Source organism: Choristoneura fumiferana, chromosome 13 (assembly GCF_025370935.1).
Source record: "Choristoneura fumiferana chromosome 13, NRCan_CFum_1, whole genome shotgun sequence".
Classification (NCBI taxonomy): Eukaryota; Metazoa; Arthropoda; class Insecta; order Lepidoptera; family Tortricidae; genus Choristoneura; species Choristoneura fumiferana.
In genome coordinates this window covers 17,546,694-17,567,179 of record NC_133484.1, presented here as the reverse complement: position 1 = coordinate 17,567,179, position 20,486 = coordinate 17,546,694, and the positions used below count along the sequence as shown (strand labels likewise).

The following is a 20,486-nucleotide window of genomic DNA, read 5'->3' as shown; positions in this document are numbered from 1 at the left end:
GCCTCGGGCAACAGCTAGTATTTAATAAAAAAAACAAGGGTCAAATTAATAATCATAATTTTGTAGACTTTTTGAGAATGAAGAGTATTTGTCTGTTTCTTTCTACTAAGATCTACCTATGTAGCTATTATTGTGAGGTATATTAGTTTTAAATAATACTGGGAAATGGATTTGTTCAATTTCATGCAATTACTTAAATTAAATAAAAGATGGTGATTATTAAATAAAGCTTTCTATCCTGTGGGAATTAAAAAAAAAACTGTTTAATGGTCTTTACACAAGAGTTATATATATTGTATTATTGTAAACAAAATAATGTACTTTTCTTACTTTATTCGTAATCTTCTAATATTAAATAAATTATAAGTTAATAATTAAATCTTGCTACTACCTTATTAAGAATATTTTAAACAGCGACATTTCGAAATATTGTACCTAATTGATCAGGTTATTGACTGAGTGAGGCTTGTCGCAAATATCAAGGCCAGCTTCCGCGTTCCTTACCTTATCTCTTCCATTGTAGCTATCCAATAGTTCACAAATATCTTCGACAACCGAAGACATGATGTTCAGATATTTTCTAACACAACTTTTGCAATAAAAGTGTCGCTCGTACCACGTTATCTACTAGACTCGCGGAACTGATGTCCGCCGCGGCCGATAGTGTAGATTTATCGCGATAACTGGATTCATTTCTACATTCACCGCATATTGTAGGCCTTGATTTCGAAAGGTTACATTACAGCTGACTTTGACGTGTTTGTTATGACAACGCAAAGCACAGACCAAAGAGGCACAGACTACTAAGAGATACTAATGTACGCACGCAACGCAATCAAACCTCAATCAAACCACGTTAACCACGATTTGACGTCAACAATGCTAATGATCGAATACAAAATAATACAAATGGCATTGTAATAGAACTCTAAAAGCAACTTTGTGCCACTCTAAACAGGTATCATTTTATTTTTATACATAGTTGAATATGTTAGCAAATATAATTTGGTACATTTATACTTTTACTAATTAATTAATTATATTATAATTATTATTACTTGCATACCAGTTAATTAGTCTTTTTACCTAATGAGAAATAAATACACGTTTAATAAAAAACTAATTTTTGAGAAATGTAATTTAAAGAAAGATGCAAGTCTTACGTGCTTGGAAACGAGAAACGATGCTCGTTACATTATGTATGTTTTAGACTAATAAAATAAATACACATAACAAAATTATTTATAATTTTAGTTGTTGAATATTGTGTTCACTAATTTCTAGACTAATTTGTTTCTCGTAGTGAATATTTTTTCAGAAATACTTTAAATACCTAAGTCAAGCAATGTTGACAATCAGTATGTCTTTGAAGTCAGTGTATGTAGTAAAAGAAAAGTATTTTTGACTTTGACGTTGACACTTGACGTTTAACTTGTAAACACTTTTTCGTAACGTTAGCAGAAATAGTAAAAAACAGTTTTCACATGTTAAACAGCCAAAATGAAGACGTTCTCGCTTACGGATATACCAGAGTTCTCTAAAAAAGAACACATTGTGGTTGTTGGCATTATAGGCAAGTCACCTTACCGGTATCCCAACAAAACAACACCACTCTTGCCGTCGGCGGCAACTGAAGAGGTGAGGTTCCTCATTATTTCACATAGCTACTGACGTACTAGATTCTACTAAAAAAAACATCTTAAACTTTGACACATCTATACTTTCTTACACTGCTTAGACTTTTTTTTTACCAGAATGGCATTGAATGCCATTGGGACGAACGCCGCAGCGTCCTTTACCTTCATGCCGTCACGTACCTCGACACGAAGCAGCTCGCCACCCTCGCAGCCGACTTAGATGAGAACTCTAACACAACAGAGAAAGACGCAGATGCCTCACACTGGCTGGTAGCAGCAGGAGAGCTAGCTGCTGAAGCATGCAAAGCGATGGCGCTGATATTCCATCTGTGCCATATTGTGGTACTGTCCTCACCCACTCCTGTGTTTGATCTCGGATACTTACAGCTTTTTAAAGCCATTGATGCTTATAGGTAAGTTAGTTTGGAATTGAGAAGGATACCTGCAAAATATTGACATAATGTCATCTCCCAAAGTATATTCTAAGTTATAGTGTATCATTAAAACATGCTAATTAGACAATGTGACAATTTGTATCCATGAAAAAAAAAATGAAAATAATTTATTGCATAAAAAACTTATGAACAAGAGTCTACGGCTCTGGATCCTGAGCTAGGAGTCCCTGTGTTACAGGATCCAGGTAGGAAATAAGACCGATTAATACATGTGTTACATAACTACTACTAATTACTTCCTGCTACTGCTTATATACTATAACCTAACTAAGATTATTATAATATTAGGTACATTTGCTATGGGTTTATTTTTAAGGTAGTTTGAGCATTTTGTAATAATTTCTTTAGTACACACAATGATTTTATTACACTTTGAAATGATGAAAAAATAAAATTATATATTTCCAATTGGTCATCAATACTTTTGTATAATGATTTTTGAGACCATTTTAAAGGCATTCTAGCTTCTCTTCTTGAATTTACTGTTAATAATTGGTCAATAATATTATAAAACAGCGGCACATCCAGGATTGTTGTTGTGTTCTATATGTTTTGACACTACTCAACCTTGGGTTAGCACTGAATGAGGAGTTGTGTAGTAACTTTGGTTAGTATAAGTCTGCCTGGAAAGTTATTTATTTGAAAGGTTCAAGTTGTTTAAGCGCAGGGGTTCCCAATCTTTTCAGTACTGCGGCTTTGAGACCCCTGCTCTAGTGTTAAAGTAAAATCTTTGTCTAAGGCCAAGGCAATCAGGTGCCAACAGCCACAGACAATTTTTTTCACTTCTCATGCTCGAAAGTTGGTATTTATGCTGGATCTAGGTAACATAAAATTACTTTTTATGCTCTAGTGCATAAAGTAAAGTCATTGTCTAAAACCAAGGTAATCAGGTGTCAACAGCCACAAACAAAAAAAAACTATTAATTTTTTTAATAATTTTAATTTTATGTAAAACTAAAAATCAATCAAATCAATAAAAAAAATTAAACCAACTAAAAATGTATAATTATATAGCATGCATTGGTATGAAAAATAAAAGGTACCTAGTAAGCGAACAATTGTATCCACTGTTGCTATTTAATTTCCTATCAATTGAAGTGAAAGCAGAGCGTAAAACTCAAGCATTAAACCCATTTTCCCCTCGACATGTCTATCCACCCCTACCATACCGGCTCGGTTGGCTATATGAATGCCTCAGGTAAAAATGGTTTGTTTTATGCTCTTGTTGTACAATCTACTATTTTTGTAATTCAAGTTTGAAATCTAAGTGAAAGGCCTTTGCCTTGTAGTAGGACATCATCATATCACATGCTATCATAAAAAAACAAGTTTTATAATCATAAAATTTTAAAAATAGACTATTCTAATAAGTCATTATAGAAATAGCAAATCAACGGTAGTAAATGAACACTTATTGGCACTGTTGCTGTTTAATTTCCTCACAGTCAAAATGAAAAGTAGAGTTGTGCAAAAAGCAAAAAAACCCATTTTGCACTCGACAACTATCAATCAACACTCGCCCGCGGTTCGGGTAGATATAAACGGGTATAATGGCACGTTTTATTCACTATTTCATTTTACATGTCGCTCATCCACAAAATACATTGAGCACAGGCAACACATCAAAATTCGTTTGTAAAGGACTCCACACACAGGCCGAACGCGTCAGCCACAGTATTGTATTCATTTGTAGCATGTGGCAGCCACCTGCGTCAACCGTGTGCAGCGAGCCCATATAAAATGTATGAAGTTACAGGAAACATGGCAGACGTATAGGCCCAAATGATTTGGGTACAATGTAGTATTTTGCATGAGCCAGAACGGAGCTGAGCCAGCTGTCGACTAGCGCGCTGAGCGGCTGGGCGGCGCGTGGGAGTCCCACGGGCGCGCGTGCTGCCCGCGGCTCCTGTTCCACTTCCGGCGCGGCCCGAGCGCCCTGCGCCGCGCGCCCGCCGCGCTCAAGCGTCTCGAGCACTCCGTGGAAGACCAGCTGTACTTCATACTGAGGAAGGCGAGGATCATTACTAACGTGTGGTGAGTATGACCCCCTCACGCTAGCGCAGTGGTAGTCAAACTGCGGCCCGCGACATATGCAACGCAATTTTGCATACAAATATAACTGAATAACTACTACATAATATTTCCAGAATTAAAAAAATCGGTGATTTAAAAATACTTGTTTCAATCATTCGAGGTAATGAATATTCGATGAAATGAATAAATAGTAAACATTGACTTTAGCTGGTATTTGATGAAATCATATTTAAACATTAATCATACAAGCTTATATGTGTTGAAGTCATGTCCGTACCTGCCATCTTTCAGCGCAAAATCCCTCTTCGCCATACCAAAGAACGAAGAGTTCGTCTACATAAGCACAGAGGACTCGTCGAGCGCGCGCGACGTGAGCGCCCTCGTGCGCGGCCTGGTGCAGCGCTGCGCGGCGCCGACCCCGCGCCCCCCGCGCCCCCCGCGCCCGAGAGGGGGGGCTTCCGCCAGTTCCTGCAGGGACACATAGACCTGGCCTTCGGGGAGGGCTTCGACGACAACGTCGGGAAGTATGCGATGAGCACTTCCTTCTTTGAGGTGAGTTATCGATTTCAACTAATAGACTCTCGTTCGTAATTCTTTATTTACCGCCCTTAAGACACAATGTACAAAAAAAACGTTTTCTAAACGAGGGCTGCAGTAGCAAATTGGTCGCACGCCTGGGCTAGACACAAAACATAGAGACAGCACAAAACGCACAGACGGTCCCACGTCTCTTCTGTGTAGCTTGCGCCTAAGTTTAATTTGTTCGCCATTCCTGTTAAGGCGCGGCCACATACAAGCCGCTCGACGCTCATTTCCAGCTTGTTTCCAGCGTCAAATCTGGACAAATGCGTCAAATTTTGAGCTTTGTCGCTGTAAAAAAACCTCTTCAATTTCGGCAAAAACACTGTTATTTTTTTTCATTCACTCCAATTTCTTTTATTTGTACCACTGCCACGACTGCTACTAACCAAGATCATTCCTGAAAGCAGCCATCTTGACGCTGTTACTCGACGCGGCGACTTGACGCTACTTTTTTGAGCCGTGGGAAATTCAAAATCACATTCAAAATAGAAAAGCTAGAGGTCACCCTATGGCGGTGAAAACTCTCCCTTTATGCACACGGCTATCATTGCAAATTGTAAAATGAATTAATGAGACTACAGGGCGTTGATTCGGCGAGGTCCCGGAGCAACAGAGGCACCAAGTATTTGTTTAGATAGGCGCCAGGTGTCTCCATCGACAAACGAATGATATGTCTAAATAAAAAACAGTTAGGTTTAAGTTAATAATGTTTATTTAAACACATCATTCTACGGGCCAAACGTTGTGATCGCCACATTTGTACTTGTAGCCGCACCTTTGTACTGTAATATAACTGTTTGTGTTAGCTGCCCAGTGCGTGGTCGTGGCGCGCGGCGGCGCAGGCGCTGGAGCCGCTGTACTCGGCGGAGGCGCAGCCCGAGGAGGGCGGCGGCGCGCTCCACGACGCGCTGGCGACTGACGTAAGGTTCTCGCAGGCGCGCTGTGCCAAGGTAAGGTGGTACCTTCTTCAATTAAGGGCCTGTCCGCACTACGGATTTTCACCTTTTTAATTATACTCTGCGATTTATATACAATTTCTTGCGTTATTTCACAGCCAGTGCGGATACTCGTCAAAGATTTAATGTGTTACAGAATTGCGAAAAAAAAACCGCGCGGAAAAAAATCGCAGTGCGGACAGGGCCCAGAATAATTAATAATTATACAATGTGTGGCCCAGATCCAGGGATAATATTAAAAACAGAGGCTCTATAGATCACTGGTAATGAGGGCTATCGTTTTTTGTCTCACTAGATGGCGCACTGTTGCGTGAGGTTTTTAAGTATGGCTTTCAAAGTCTGTTATTACGGGCGTGAAAACAAAGTTTAGATTAAAATCATATTAAATACACCTTAAAACCGTACCATAAAAATATCGACATGCCACAGTGTTGCATAGTCCCCGTTTTGTTCGGAAAAAAGGGAAGACACAAGTTTCCGAAAGACAAAACTGTCTCAAAACACAGACATTTATTGCCCCGTAACGCATATTTGCCATAATTAATTTCAGATATTGCAAAATATTCACAAAATTATTCTAATTATAAATAAACCCGCGTAGCTCACCCAAAAACTATGAGATTTGACATTTCGGAGACCTCACGCTACACTAGCGCCTCTAGTGGCGAATTCATACGCGATAGCCCTCATTGGATCATCATGGTCCCACTTAATTAAAATCAAAACTTAACTTTGTTTTTTTTTTCTAACAACTTAATCGTAAATTCAATGCACGCCATCCTAGAACCCAACTGGCGTCGCCTGTCAGCTGTCACGCTACGAATATCAAACATTTTGCTTTACATTGCTTCTTCGAATAAACTTTAAAGTGTATAGAAATTAAAAAACGAATTATTTTCAAGTCACTGAAGTAATGTTGTTGAGTTTGACGAGTACGATCTACGTTTTAATTATTTGCCCGTGTTATAGGCCACACACGCATGTATAATTCGCGCGAATAAATATCGCACGGTAAAAAATCGCAGTGTGGAGAGGCCCTAAGAGTTACAGATGTATTGATGTTTTGCCATCGTATTCTGTCGGCGTCGCGACGTATTAAGAGGTCAAGACTCAAGAGGATGGCTTAAAGGAGGGTTGAGTGGAAGATACTCCACCGACAAGAGTGTAACTTTTAGTTAAGAAAGAAGGTCACTAGCTTATTGATATACTTCTTATGAGCTATTAAAACGCAATATCTCAGTGTTTTTTGGCAATTACATCACTGTGAAACCAACAAAGTAATTCCAGTGCGCCTTAGTCTGATGTTTCTAATATATAATTAAAAAAAAAAAATTAAAATTAAAAAAAAAAACTTTTTTATAGGTTCTGCCGATAGCGCAGGCGTCTTACGCGGAGGGTCTGCCGGCGCATTACTCTAGTCAACACCACGCACACAAGGTATGGATCACGAAAAAAAATAAAAAAAATAGAGAAAATGCCATAACTTCCGATTTGTACCGAAACCATTAGTGACAAAAGAAAATAAAAACTTGTCTAATATTTTTTGATAATGTAATTTACGGATTATGTAATGAATTAGATTTTTAGGAAATTAACCTATACACCAAGTTATTTTTGATTTATGATGAACTTTAGGAGAACATTCAACGGATCAATTGAAGTTAATTTCTCGAACACAACTCTTATTTAACTCTTACTGTTTAACGGATAATCAAGAATTATGTGCACAGTGTGTTTTTATTTCAACTCCAAATTTGTTACTGTTACGGTTATCCCGTGAAAACCATATCGAAAATACAAACTGCTTAAGTAGCGTAGTAGAAAAAAGCAACCTGAGATATGTGTGCATAAGACAAATTTGTGTCTAGACTCCTGTCCAGCGGTGGTGTAGGGGTTATAGCACGCAGCACGGATTGCTGAGGACCTGGGTTCGATTCTCAGCGTTGGTCTCTGTTTCTGGTTTTTCTGTGCATCCATGTCTCATTTGTATTTTCGGCATAGTATGAAAGTTTTTAATTCACACTTAGCAAAATAAGGTCAAAAAATATTTTTTAAAATGTCTCTTTTTATGTTTATGTTTGTGAATTTTACAAAGTGACCTTTTACGTTTTACGTCCATTTTTTTTTTATTGGCCATAAAGTTAATTTACCTGGTAGTTTCTATCAAGGAACTGAGTCGTCTGCTCAAGTTAACGGAAATCAAGAAAAACACGGCTTATTATAAAACATCTTTTCCTAAAGTGAGTCATTTGTACCATCAGCCAAATAAGTGGCCTATCAAGTTCCTATCAAATGAATATGTCGCTAAAGTCGAACTTTCAAGTCGACAGACACGTCTATTGGCTTTATTGTTTTATGATTATCAACTTTAGGGTGGTAGAGCACATATTTGGGTGATGGTTGGCTGAGGTGTGTGTGCGCAGGTGAACGTGGCGTTAGGCGTGCTGCACGCGATGGGTCGCGGGCCGGTGGCGGGCGCGGCGCGCGCGCGCCTGCGGGCCGCCTGCGCCGCCGCCTGGCGCACGCGCAGCCTGTGTGAGGCGCCCTCGCTCACCAACCACCCCTGCATCCATCCCGACCAGTAACTATTCATCCAACCCAGCCTATATACGTCCCACTGCTGGGCACAGGCCTCCTCTCATAACAAGAGGCTTGGGCCATAGTTCCCACGCGGGCCCAGTGCGGACCAGTAACTATAGATACACCTTAACTTTTTGTACAGATGAGTTTTTTTCTTAAAGACAAATACTCCGTAAAGGTGCGGAGCGAAAAATACTAGTACCTACACAAAAACAAAAAAAAACCGTCATTCTAGTTTTGATACGTCAAATCAAAACTATTGTGGCGTCACGGAACCACGTAAAGAAAAGTTTTCGAAGCAAATGGACTGTATGAGGAGAAACTGGTTAAGTTTAGAATGACCTAAAAACTGGACACAGAAAGATGGGCTTTCGGTTAATACTGCCTTTATCATTCCAGATTAATTACAAAAGACTCACCATGCCTTTCCTCTACGATAGCGAACCCGTGGAAAGTTTTCAGCAGTCCAGGCTTAGGTCAAATCTAAATGTCTTAAAAAAGTCACACGTACGCACGGATTACACAAAATAATATTCTTTAACACAGCACAACTAAAATGTTCTCTTGATGTAGTAGGTTTTAATTAATTAATAAAATATTGAAATAAAATGTGTCTTCTTCTGGCGAGTTCAAATTGACACTAGTTGCGCGCGCAGACCATAGCCAATACCTTCGTAGGCTGCGTTTCGTTTCAGTCAGACTTAGCGCAGCGCTTTGCAAATTAAAACTAGAATAAAAAAGGCGATATATCGAACAACTATTTTTCAAGTAAAATCTTCATCTAAAATCAACTGCCAACAGCCACAAACAAAAAAGTTTATATACATTTTTTGAAAATCTTATTCGTAATTTATATTAATAAATCGACAAAAAATTCTATTGCTGCTATTTTATTTCCTCTCAATCGAAGTGAGAAACAGAGTTTTAAACTTGAACCGGCCGGCTCTCGGCAAACAAAAACAAAAAAATGCCTCGTTTTGTGCGCTTGTTGTATTGCCAACAAAAACAAAACAAATTGCTTTGCCAACGCTCGCTTTGAGAACCAGGCGTTCTGTTGATGTATACACATGCGAGCGCGCGTCCACAATATTGCGGCAAGAACGCGCGTTGCTTGGGCGCCAGCCGCGCGCTTTGAGACACATGCGCCACCATTTTGCCGTGCATTTGATCGCGAGCTTTCGTGTAGAGTAGACGCAAGTTGGAAAATGGAGGATGAATATTTTGATAACGCTCGCCGAACGGCGTGCTGAGCGCGGTGTGTTTACGCTATCAACGCAGCGCCAAGCGTCCAATGTGTATTCGCTCTCAGAGCGAGTACACATTAGGCGTTTTAAAGCGCGCGCTTTGGTAACGCGCGTTTTAAGAATAAAGAGGTCTGTTAAAGGTGTACACATGCAAGCGCTCCGCGCGTTGTCAGATTTTTGTTCGAAGGCGCGTTGCGCGGGGGTTAGAGCTTGTCCAGAAAACGCGAATTCGCCGCGATTCTCTCGCGCGTATTACGCGCGACCGTTGCGTCCACAAGGTGCGTACCAACGCGCGAGCATTTGGGCACTCGATACGTGCACTCCGCGCTCTAGAGTTCGCGCGTTAATTGGACGCAACAAAGCGTCCCTTGTCGCAATACGCGCGAGTCAGTCTGGCGTAGTGCACGCGATATACGCGCGTATTTTGAATTCGCGCGATGCTTGTGGACGCGATGTATTGACGTCTAGTACCTCGACAACGCGCGTATGAATTCGCGCGATACGATTCGCGACGAATTCGCCCCTTCTGGACAAGGTCTTTAAAGACCTTGCTTGCTTGCTTTGCCTTGCTTGCTTGTCTTTTAAGACGCTTTGTTGCGTCCAGTTAACGCGCGAACTCTAGAGCGAGTGCACGTATCGAGTGCCCAAATGCTCGCGCGTTGGTACGTACCTGTGAACGCAACGGTCGCGCGTAATACGCGCGAGAGAATCGCGGTGAATTCGCCCTTTCTGGACAAGCTCTTAGCTGCGTGCTTCTAGATATATGCACCGCCATTTGGCCGTACATCAGATCGCGCGCTTTCGTGTAGAGTGGACGCATAGATGTCGAACATTTTGATATTGATAACGCTCGCCGAACGCCGTGCTGAACGCTGTGTGTGTATCAACGCGCGCTCAACGCAGCGCCGAGCGCCCAATGTGTATCCTCTCTCAACGCGAACTTTTGTTACTTCTTCTTCTTCTTCTCTTTTAAAATATGGCTTTTCTGTCCTAATTAATAGGACAAGTTCGCCAGTGTCAAGGTAAACTCTCTTTGAGAGGGACGTTGTACGGTGATTGTAGTTTTTGCAACTTGATAGTAAAATTCCAGAAACCACGTGGAGTCCACTTGCGCATTAAAAAATGTTAGACACGAGAGCAATATAGAAGTTTGGGATCACTGTTCACTGTTAAGGTTAATCGCCGCATAAAACACTATTAAAATTATACTTCAACTAGCCAAAGAAACAGAAATAGCAAAATTAAGATATTGTCTACATCCGCCATCTTCGAATGCTACAAATCGAATCAACTTTTGTTACAGTCAACGTCATAAATAAGTGATCACTTTTGTACCTTGTCACTTTAACGTCATGTTGTGTTTGACTGAAAGCGACAAGGTACAGAAATGTTGAGTTATTGATGAGGTTGAGTGTACCGCAGCGACAGCAGTAAAGAGCACTCGTCGGGCGTGCGCTACATCAGCGCGTGCAACTGCGGGCGCAGCAAGTGCTCGCGCGAGGACCCGTACTCGGTGCGCGCGGCCAACTGCGCGTTCTACGCCGGCGCCGCGCACGAGTGCGCCGTCTGCCCCACGCTGCTCGCCGTCGCGCTGCCGGTCTTCACCCCCTCCACGCCCTCCTACAGGTAACTAAGCCTATTGACGTGTCACAACTCGCTTCAAATATGTTTTTATTAAAAAAATATCCCAGCCTATATACGTCCCACTGGTGGGCACAGGCCTCCTCTCAGAAGAAGAGGGCTTGGGCCGTAGTTCCCACGCGGGCCCAGTGCGGATTGGTAACTTCACACGCGCCATTGAATTGCTTCGCAGGTTTGTGCAGGTCTCCTCACGATGTTTTCCTTCATCGCAAAGCTCGTGGTAAATTTCAAATGTAATTCCGCACATGAACTTCGAAAAACTTAGAGGTGCGAGCCGGGGTTTGAACCCATGACCCTCTGCTTGAGAGGCGATAGGTCAAACCACTAGGCCACCACGGCTTCACAACAATACAAGCTTTTTTTGGTTACTGTACTTTTTATCGACTTTACTAGCACTGTCACCCAAACTACATGTGCATACCAAATTTCAAGTCGATGCCGTTAACCGTTGAAGAGTTCCGCCCTGCGGAGACGATCCTGGCCGGACTACCAGGATGTCACTACCAGATTATTGTATTGTCACGCAATTTACATAAGTATTCCAAATTTCGTGTCAATCCGACTACTGGAAATTGGTCTTATTTAATTTGCAAAATTTGACTACAGACAGGCGGACAACGGGACAGGTGAAACTAATTAAAAGCTTGTAAAACTCGCTAACTCTAAAACGAGTTCTGAAACATCAGCGCGCTGTTCTCCCTCGTAAGTCGCTGGGCACGACTGGACTTATTTGCCAACCATGCAGTCGCTCCCGAATGGTCCTTCCAAGCCACGTAGGTAAATGCTGCAACACCATGGACGCCAAACCATCTTTTACAGATGACATGGGCCAATGATGAGCGTCCCACGGCTAGGCAAAGATGTCTTTCTTTCTGTTGCTCCTCTCTGTCAGGAGCATGCTGATGCCGCTTCGATTTCATAGTGTTGTTCCAGTTGGCAGTGATTTGGTCCTATCACATCTATTTATTGTCTCGTTGTTTTCACATGGTTTGATATAAATCGTCATTGCAGGGCGGCGTCAGTGAAGGGCGAGTCGCAAGAGGCGGAGGCGGAGACCCGCGCGTCTGACGGCAACTCGGGCGATTCCGCGTGGTCGGCGCCCGACGCCCTCTCGCCGGGCTCCGCCGCCGGCTCCGACGCCAGCCCGCAGTACCTCGTGCCCGTGAGGGGCTCCAACACCGGTCAGTCGAAGCACTCGGCAACCTTTAATGGCGAATTGAAATAAAGTCAGGCCGCACTTGTTCATAATTTTGATAAAAAAAGCTTGTGATATTCATAATCAACTAGAGCTGACCTGAGCAAGCATCATCATCATTAATTTAAGAGCTTAGCTCTTGTCGGTGGAGTAATCGCCACTCTTTTCGGTTCTCTGCCAGCGTTTTCAGCTCCTGATACGACATGACATTGGCTTTGCTGAGTAAGCATAGGTAAATAAAATGTTTCTATCGGTTCACGACAAAAACATTCTTCGCATCGCTTCCTTGCACATCTCTGGTGAAAGAGAGTTCATCTTCAGAGCAACACAACCCTTCACCATGCTACCATATGTTAGGTTAGGCCTACTGTCCACGCAGACCGCACGTCATACGCACGATATCGTCATTTGACGCTTGTGTGCAGCTTGCTTGCATCCTACGTAGAAAGGAACGACGCTGTGTCCACGGTACTGAGAATTATTCTTAGGAGCTACACACTAGCGTCAATGAGGGCTATCGCGTATGAATTCGCCGCTAGAGGCGCTAGTGCAGCGAGAGGTCTCCGAAATGTCAAATCTCATAGTTTTTGGGTGAGCTACGCGGGTTCATTTATAATTAGAATACTTTTGTGAATATTTTGCATTACCTGAAATTAATTATGGCAATATGGTATTTGACTATTTTGTAAATGTTTTATAAATTAAAACTACACAATGCCTGTTATCGAATAGAAAAACAATTTTTAAGCTACCTATACAAATAACAAAGTTACAAAGGTTTGAAATTCAAGGTTAGACAGAGAAAGACATACTGGCATGTGACGTCACACGCCAGTACCGCCATACTTGATGCATAGAGAAAAGCGTTTGAGAAGGAGACAGGTATATAGATTTTTCAAAAAATCACTATAAATCCAATTTTCAACCGATTAAAATTGTCTCTTCGGTAAACACTATCAGCCTTATTCATAAAAGTTAGAGCCTCTTGAAGGCTCCTTGAAGCCCCGATGCTAAAAAACATGATTCATAAACGTCTGTTAGCGCTAATCAGTCGATCAAGGCTCTGCTAAAGTTAGCGGACCGTAGACCCTCCTTTATCTCCCTGCTAAGTCACAAAATGGCCGCCACAAGTTTGAACAGCTGACTTTGACAAGAGCAAAAAACCATACCGAAGATATTTTAGTGAAGGGTGAAGTTACGCAAAGATTAAAAAAAAACCAGGAAAAAATATTTTCAGGAATTTGTATTTAAAAATCCTCTAAATTAGCAGCAATAAATTAACAATAAGTATGAAAAAAAAATAGGATGATTAACACAATTATGGCTTTTTGCACAACATAAACATGCGGATCGGAAATGGCGGGGAAAACAAACTTCTCGCTTTTTATTTTTTTTCCTGCTAATTTGCTGTCACTGCTGTCAACTTTTTTTTTTTAATTATCGATTAGGCCATTTTTTGTCTTTGATTTGTCAAGGTGGCCAACATAACGAGTCTAATCAGTCTATCAGCGGCTCAACAACTAGCAGACTGCTAGCAAGCGTTTATGAATCATACTTCTTGACAACCGTCTAACAAGCTTAATCAGTCTGCTAAGTAACAGACCGATCAAACCTCAATTAAGGATTTTTTATGAATAAGGCTGTATCTGTTTATCTATATTTTCATAATAATATTAAGATATGGCAAAATCAGGAGTTGTCAAATACCGTATTATGCGTTATGGGGCAATATATGTCTGTGTTTTGAGACAGTTTTGTCTTTCGGAAACTTTTGTCCTCCCTTTTTTTCCGAATAAAACGGGACTACGCAACACTGTGGTTGCTCGATATTTTTACGGTTATGGTACGGTTTTAAGGTGTATTAAATATGATTTTAATCTAAACTTTGTTTTTACGCCCGTAATAACAGACTTTGAAAGCCACAATTAAAAACCTCACGCAACAGTGGCGCCATCTAGAAAGACAAAAAACGATAGCCCTCATTGATGATGTCGTGCGTATGACGTGCGGTCTACGTGGACAGTAGGCCTTAGATTAACGGAGTAGGCCAACATTTGTTTGCAGAAAAGGTGATGACCCGTCAACCGTCAACGACGGAGTACCTCCCCGGCATGCTGCACACACTGTCGCCGGCGGGGCTGCTGCCGGCGTTCGCCAGCTGGTCGCTGGTGGTGTCTCGGGCCTTCCTCGCTGTACTCGCACAGCCCCGGGCTCGGCGAGCACCTGCAGCCCGGCTTCCTGCCGCACACCAACTACCTGCTGCCGTGGGACGCGCATGTGCGGTCAGTGGACAAACATTCCTTTCTACCTTGCACATGTAATTTATGGAACAGTTTGGCGGCCGAGGTTTTTACAAGCTTTTATTTAGTTTCACCTGTCCGTTTTTTGTCTGTCTGTAATCAATCTTGCAAGTGACTAACTTCCAGTAGTCAGAATGACTTGAAATTTGGAATAGTTATGTAAATCATATAATATAACATCAGATGACCCGCTTGCTCGTTTGCCTTCCTCTCACAATAAAAAAAAACTAGAGAGAAACTAGATCAAGAGGTACAGTCTGCAGCAGAATGGATGAGCAGTTACGGGCTCAAAATGTCAAGGTACCTTATAAAAGTGTATGTATAAAGGCGAACAGAATTATAAAAAACCTCGCCATATTACGAAACATAATAGAACTAATTTCTTGCACTGGTGACACTAAATTCAAATGTCATCTGTCTATTGCTGTCAAAGTTTAGCGTTGTTTTCGCGTGGCATTTTAAAGTGCTTTTTTTGTGTTTCTGTGCGTAAAAAGTGCCGATGATTATCCATAGCCTTGGAAGGCAAATAATTCATAATGTATAAAAGTATTTGTCATAGAAAAAGTCTGAGGGATTAGAAAATATACTCTCTTTAACTCTATTTATGCTGCTGACTGTACTAGTTGTGTGATTTAACGTTGTTAAAGGGAAACAAGGGTGAAAATCCCAAAACATTTTTATTTTGTTGTATTTTAAAAAAATGCTTTTTTGTGTGTATAACTGAATTTTACAGCGCATTGATTTTTACTGTAATGCTGTATTTTTTTGATGATTAAATCAACAATAAATCATCATTATATCAGTTGTAGGACGTCCACTGTTAGGCCTCCCCCACTTAATAGGACTTCATGAGGTGCACAGATATTTTCAACGCAACGCTAAAGCCGAGTATAGACTTGCAAGAAAAATCATGCAAGTTGCATTACATTGCGAGGCCGTAAAGCCAACGAGTTTGTAGTGGTCAATCGAGCGCCGCAATGTAATGCAACTTGCACGATTTTTCTTCGTCTAAACTCGGTTTACGGTCATTGCAGCATGAGCAAGTAGCGGCGTGGCGCGTGGCGCAGGCGACGCGCGCGGGCGCCGCGGGAAGCCGCCGCCCCGCACCACCTCACCGTCAAGATATTCATCGGCATCGAGTACGAGTGCCCGCGCGGACACAGGGTGGGTGCTGGTACACACAGGGAGATGGAAACCCGAGGTTTAATACTCGGTAAACGAGATTCGGTGACACACACACGGGATCTGGAGACACTACAAACGAGGCTTGAAGACACGACGCACGAAACCCTGAGACACGATACACGGGATCTAGAGACACTACAAACGAGACTTAAAAACATGAGGCACGGGACCCAGTGACGCAACACACGAGACCAGAGACACGACACACATCGCAGCATGGAGCAAGTAGCGGCGTGGCGCGTGGCGCGAGCTACGAGTGCCCGCGCTGACACAGGTGGGTTCAGACAGTGAGATGGAAACCCGAGGCTCCGATACTCGGTAAACGAGATCCGGTGACATGACAATCGAGACTTAACCTCCTGGGGTTCAAAGTGATAATACTAGTACATATTGTTAGCTGTAGAACTAATATCTTTTGAAAAAGGAATAAAGTGTCATTTCTCTGTATCATTCAAATTGACAAAAAAAATAAATTCAACTTTATCTAAAGGCTGTCCCAAAAAGGACGCAAGATTTGAAATTGATGAAAAACTCTTTTTTTTTCGTTATAATATATTTGTATATAAAATCTAGATATACATAAAATAGGGTTATTTGTGGAATAATATGTCAGGCAAATGTCCTCCTAGGCTTTTCTGGCACATACGCACTCTTTTGTCAAAAATTTCTATGACCATTTTGCATAGATGCGGCTGAATTTCTCCAATACAGCGTCGAATTTCCTCTTTTACATCATTGCCATTTGAACGGCTTGTTTCTGGACGACCAGTTGAATGAACATCATGCATTGATCCACTCTCCCTGAATTTTGCAACCACTGCTCACAGTTGATGAAGTCAAGTCAATATTCCGACCATATTTTGTACGGAATTTTCGAACCGTACACGCCAAACTTCTTTTGAAATATTGTTCAATAATAAAAACGCGTTGATCTTTCGTATAACCCGCCATTTTTACAAACCCTAAACATTCAGCTTTCAAATAAGTTTTTTTAGGGTTTTGCCACGTTGCCAGCAATAAAATAAAAAATGGCGGCAAATTGAAATCTTGCGCCCTTTTTGGGACACCCGATATGAGATATTAAGTTTTAAATTTCGATGTCAATTTTTGTAGTATGGTGGGTCGCAGGAGGTTACGCTACAACACTCGAAACCCTGAGACACGATACACGGTATAAGGAGACACAACGAACGAGACTTAAGACATAACACACGAGACCCTGAGACACGACACACGGGATCTGGAGACACTACGAATGAGACTTGAGACATGACACACGAAATCCTGAGACACGACACACGGGATCTAGATACACTCCCAACGAGACTTAAGACACAACGCACGAAATCCTGAGACACGACACACGGGATTTAGATACACTCCCAACGAGACTTAAGACACGACGCACGAAACCCTGAGACACAAATCACAATACACGAGATCTGGAGTATTCTGGAGACACTCCAAACGAGACCTAAAACATGACGCACGAAACCCAGAGACACGATACACGGGATCTGAAGACACTACGAATGAGACTTAAGACACTACACACGAGACCTCAAGACTCGCTACACGAGGCGCAGTGGTCGGGATAATCGACTTTCCCGTCTAGTCTAGTCGGCGACTGTCAGCACAATGTGTAACTTATAATGTGGTTTTCTAGGTTCATGATGTCGTCCCCGGACACGGTGGTGAACGGCGGCGGCGGCGCGTGCGGGCGCTCGGCCGGCGCGCGGCTGGCGGCCGCAGACATGCCGCTGTACGCGCCCTGCCTCTGCCGCTCCGCCAGCACCATGCTGGCCCAGCTGACGCGCGTGCACGTCGTCACGCCCAAGGCGCCCGTGCACGTCACGCTGGACCCCAAGGTTAGTGACCCTACTTTAGCGTACTTTAACGAAATACACGGGTCACTCACATATTATTTGTCGAAGTATAACTGACGTGTTATCCAATCCATTCATACTATCAAACGCAAACGCAATAAGCGATACGAGGTAAAATAAAAGCTTGTCTGTAATGGTTTAGTTTCCTAAAAAATACTTATTAGTCCCATAGCTATATTACCAGGAAATATTGGCCACATATTTTTTATTTTGTCAATTAAATTAAAAATAATGAAAATATGGCCAATTTAAGTTCCGCGTGACGTCATACCATATAAAACTTTTTAGCACGGCGTGACGGGCCCCCTCCGAAATTCTGACGCGCTATAGAAAAAATACGTGTCTAACTGATGGAATAACTAAAACGCATTTTTTTAACGCATGACAGTTCCAAATTATAATTAAAAACCTTGCTCTGTTCCCACTGTAGGTCCAGCCAGTGCTCGGCGGGCCGATCTTCGTGCCGCAGCCCGTGGGCTCTCCCCCGTTGGAGCTGACCGCGTCAGCGTACTGGGTGCTCCGTCTGCCGCACACGTACGCGGACGAGCGCGGGCCCCTCCCGCGGCCACGCGCGCCGGCCGCCAGCGGGCTGCTGCTCGCGCCGCTCTTCGGGCTCCGCGAGTGACCGCAGGTGCCTTGCACACCCCCTACCCTACCCCTACCCTAATGCCTACCCTGATAACCCTATCTTCAAACACTTCTTTACTTCCTAATCTCCCTCCCCGTTCTCCCAACCTTGAGGGGACCCTCTCCTCCATCTCCTCCGCTTTTATCTAGGGCCGTTCAAATATTACGTAAGCACTAAAGATGAGTGGAAAGTCTATGCTTTGCTTGTTTTTTCTTGCGGGAAAGCATAATGTAGGGCATCCTGAGGCACGGTGGACGGACGACCTTAAGAGGGCCGCTGGCGGCGGATGGATGCGAGGGGCTGAAAACAGAGTGTTGTGGCGCGCCATGGAAGAGGCCTATGTCCAGCAGTGGGCTGCTGTAGGCTGATGAGGATGACTTGCTTTTGGTTTTTCGGGACGCCAGGTTATGATTCCCATTTAAGTCAAAACCAATTATCCTATTTAAGGAAAACTTAAAGATTCTTTAAAAGTAATGCCAAGCATTGGTGTGAATTGTCCCGTGATATTTATTTATTTATTTAAGCATAGGAGGGGGTAGAAGGATAAATAATTTGGTTTACTTTTCCTAACGAAAAGGGGTTAAGAAATTTACGTAAAGCTATGTAGAATGGCCCTTGTCTCTACGATCTCCCTCCTTCCTTACATCCCTCTCGCGTTCTATCTCTCAATCCAGCTCTTATTTATAAAACCTAACCTAATTTCACAGAAATAGAGCTTGGTCGCCTTAGAGTCTCAAGCCAAATTTAGATATGCAAGAAAAATCGTGCAAGTTGCATTACATTGCGGCCCTCCATTGACCACTACAAACTCGTTGGCTTTACGGCCTCGCAATGTGATGCAACATGCACGATTTATCTTGCAAGTCTAAACTCGGCTTTAAAGCCAACGAGTTTGTTGCGGTCAATCGAGCGCCGCAATGTAATGCAACTTGCACGATTTTTCTTGCAGGTCTAAACGGGGCCTCACACTTGGTCCCTTGTCGAACCAATTGTTGTAATAACCTAACTATTTATCTTTTAAGGAAACTTCGACAAAGGAACTTGAACAAGCGCAACGCAGAAAAAAGCGGCGTCCTGCTGGACATCAGAACCCCCAGACGTCTCCCAGCTATCCGCAGTATGGTTATCCAAATCAATGTCTGAAGAAACCCTATTGGTTCTACTTATTGACAGGGAGTCTGGAAGAACTAATTTAAGAAAAACACTTGACCATCTACTAATTATAGAGGTATTAAAGTGACAGCGGCTTTATACGAATTTACTGGACTGTCTGAATAACCTCATCATTTTAGGGTTCCGTACCTCAAAAGGAAAAAACGGAACCCTTTTAGTTTATCAGCGGAAGTGTATTTTCTGCTTGACGTATAGAAGCCTTCTTCAAGACGGATAATTAAATATCACGGGACACTTGACACCAGTTGACATAGTCCCAAAGTGGTTGGTTCAGTTCAGACGAAGCCAGTGTTAATGGCAGCCAGCGCTGGCTTGTTATTGGCCTTGTGTTAACAGTTTTTCAAGTCCAGCCAGAGCTGGTTGCTAACACTGGCGGAAACCTCCGCAAGAACAATCCAAGAATGAAATGTATCCAGTTGGTGTCATATAAACACGGGCCAGGCCAGCGCTGGCATGTCTGGGGACGGGCGCCAGCGTTACTGGCTTCGTCTAAAGCAGCGTTTCCACCAGAGATGGAGAGGAATATGTTTTTCATTCACCAATAGAAACGCTGCATTTACCTTTCCTCGCTCCGCCTCGGCTGTTTCTAGGGTTGCCAACATTTTTTACAATAAATAAAGTATATTTAGGCCTGAGAAAGAAAACAAACAGTATTTTAGGACGAAACAGTGTTTTATTGTTTTAAAGGCAAATTTTTAATCTTTTTCCCACAACTAATTAATTTAGCGACAATCAAACTACAATTAAATAAATAAGAAGCACTTTTTTTGTATATTTACATTGAAAGATTCGTCCTGAAACACCACTTCTGTGACTGACTAAGTAAGGTGCACTGACTTAGCGTGTGCTTAGTGCTAGGCATTTTGATGCTGAAAACAGTTGTATACTTTATTTTTGTTCAACAGTAAAAAGTATGATGTTGTGAAAAACAGTATAATACTGTTTTTAACAGTATAGTTGGCAACCCTAGCTGTTCCCACCAGAGATGTG

General features: G+C 42.4%; 1 pseudogene; it reads left to right on the top strand.

Moving 5' to 3' along the window:
- The first annotated feature begins 1,209 nt into the window (after positions 1-1,209).
- On the top strand, positions 1,210-20,147 carry LOC141434201 (nonsense-mediated mRNA decay factor SMG8-like; annotated as a pseudogene).
- The last annotated feature ends 339 nt before the right edge of the window (positions 20,148-20,486 follow it).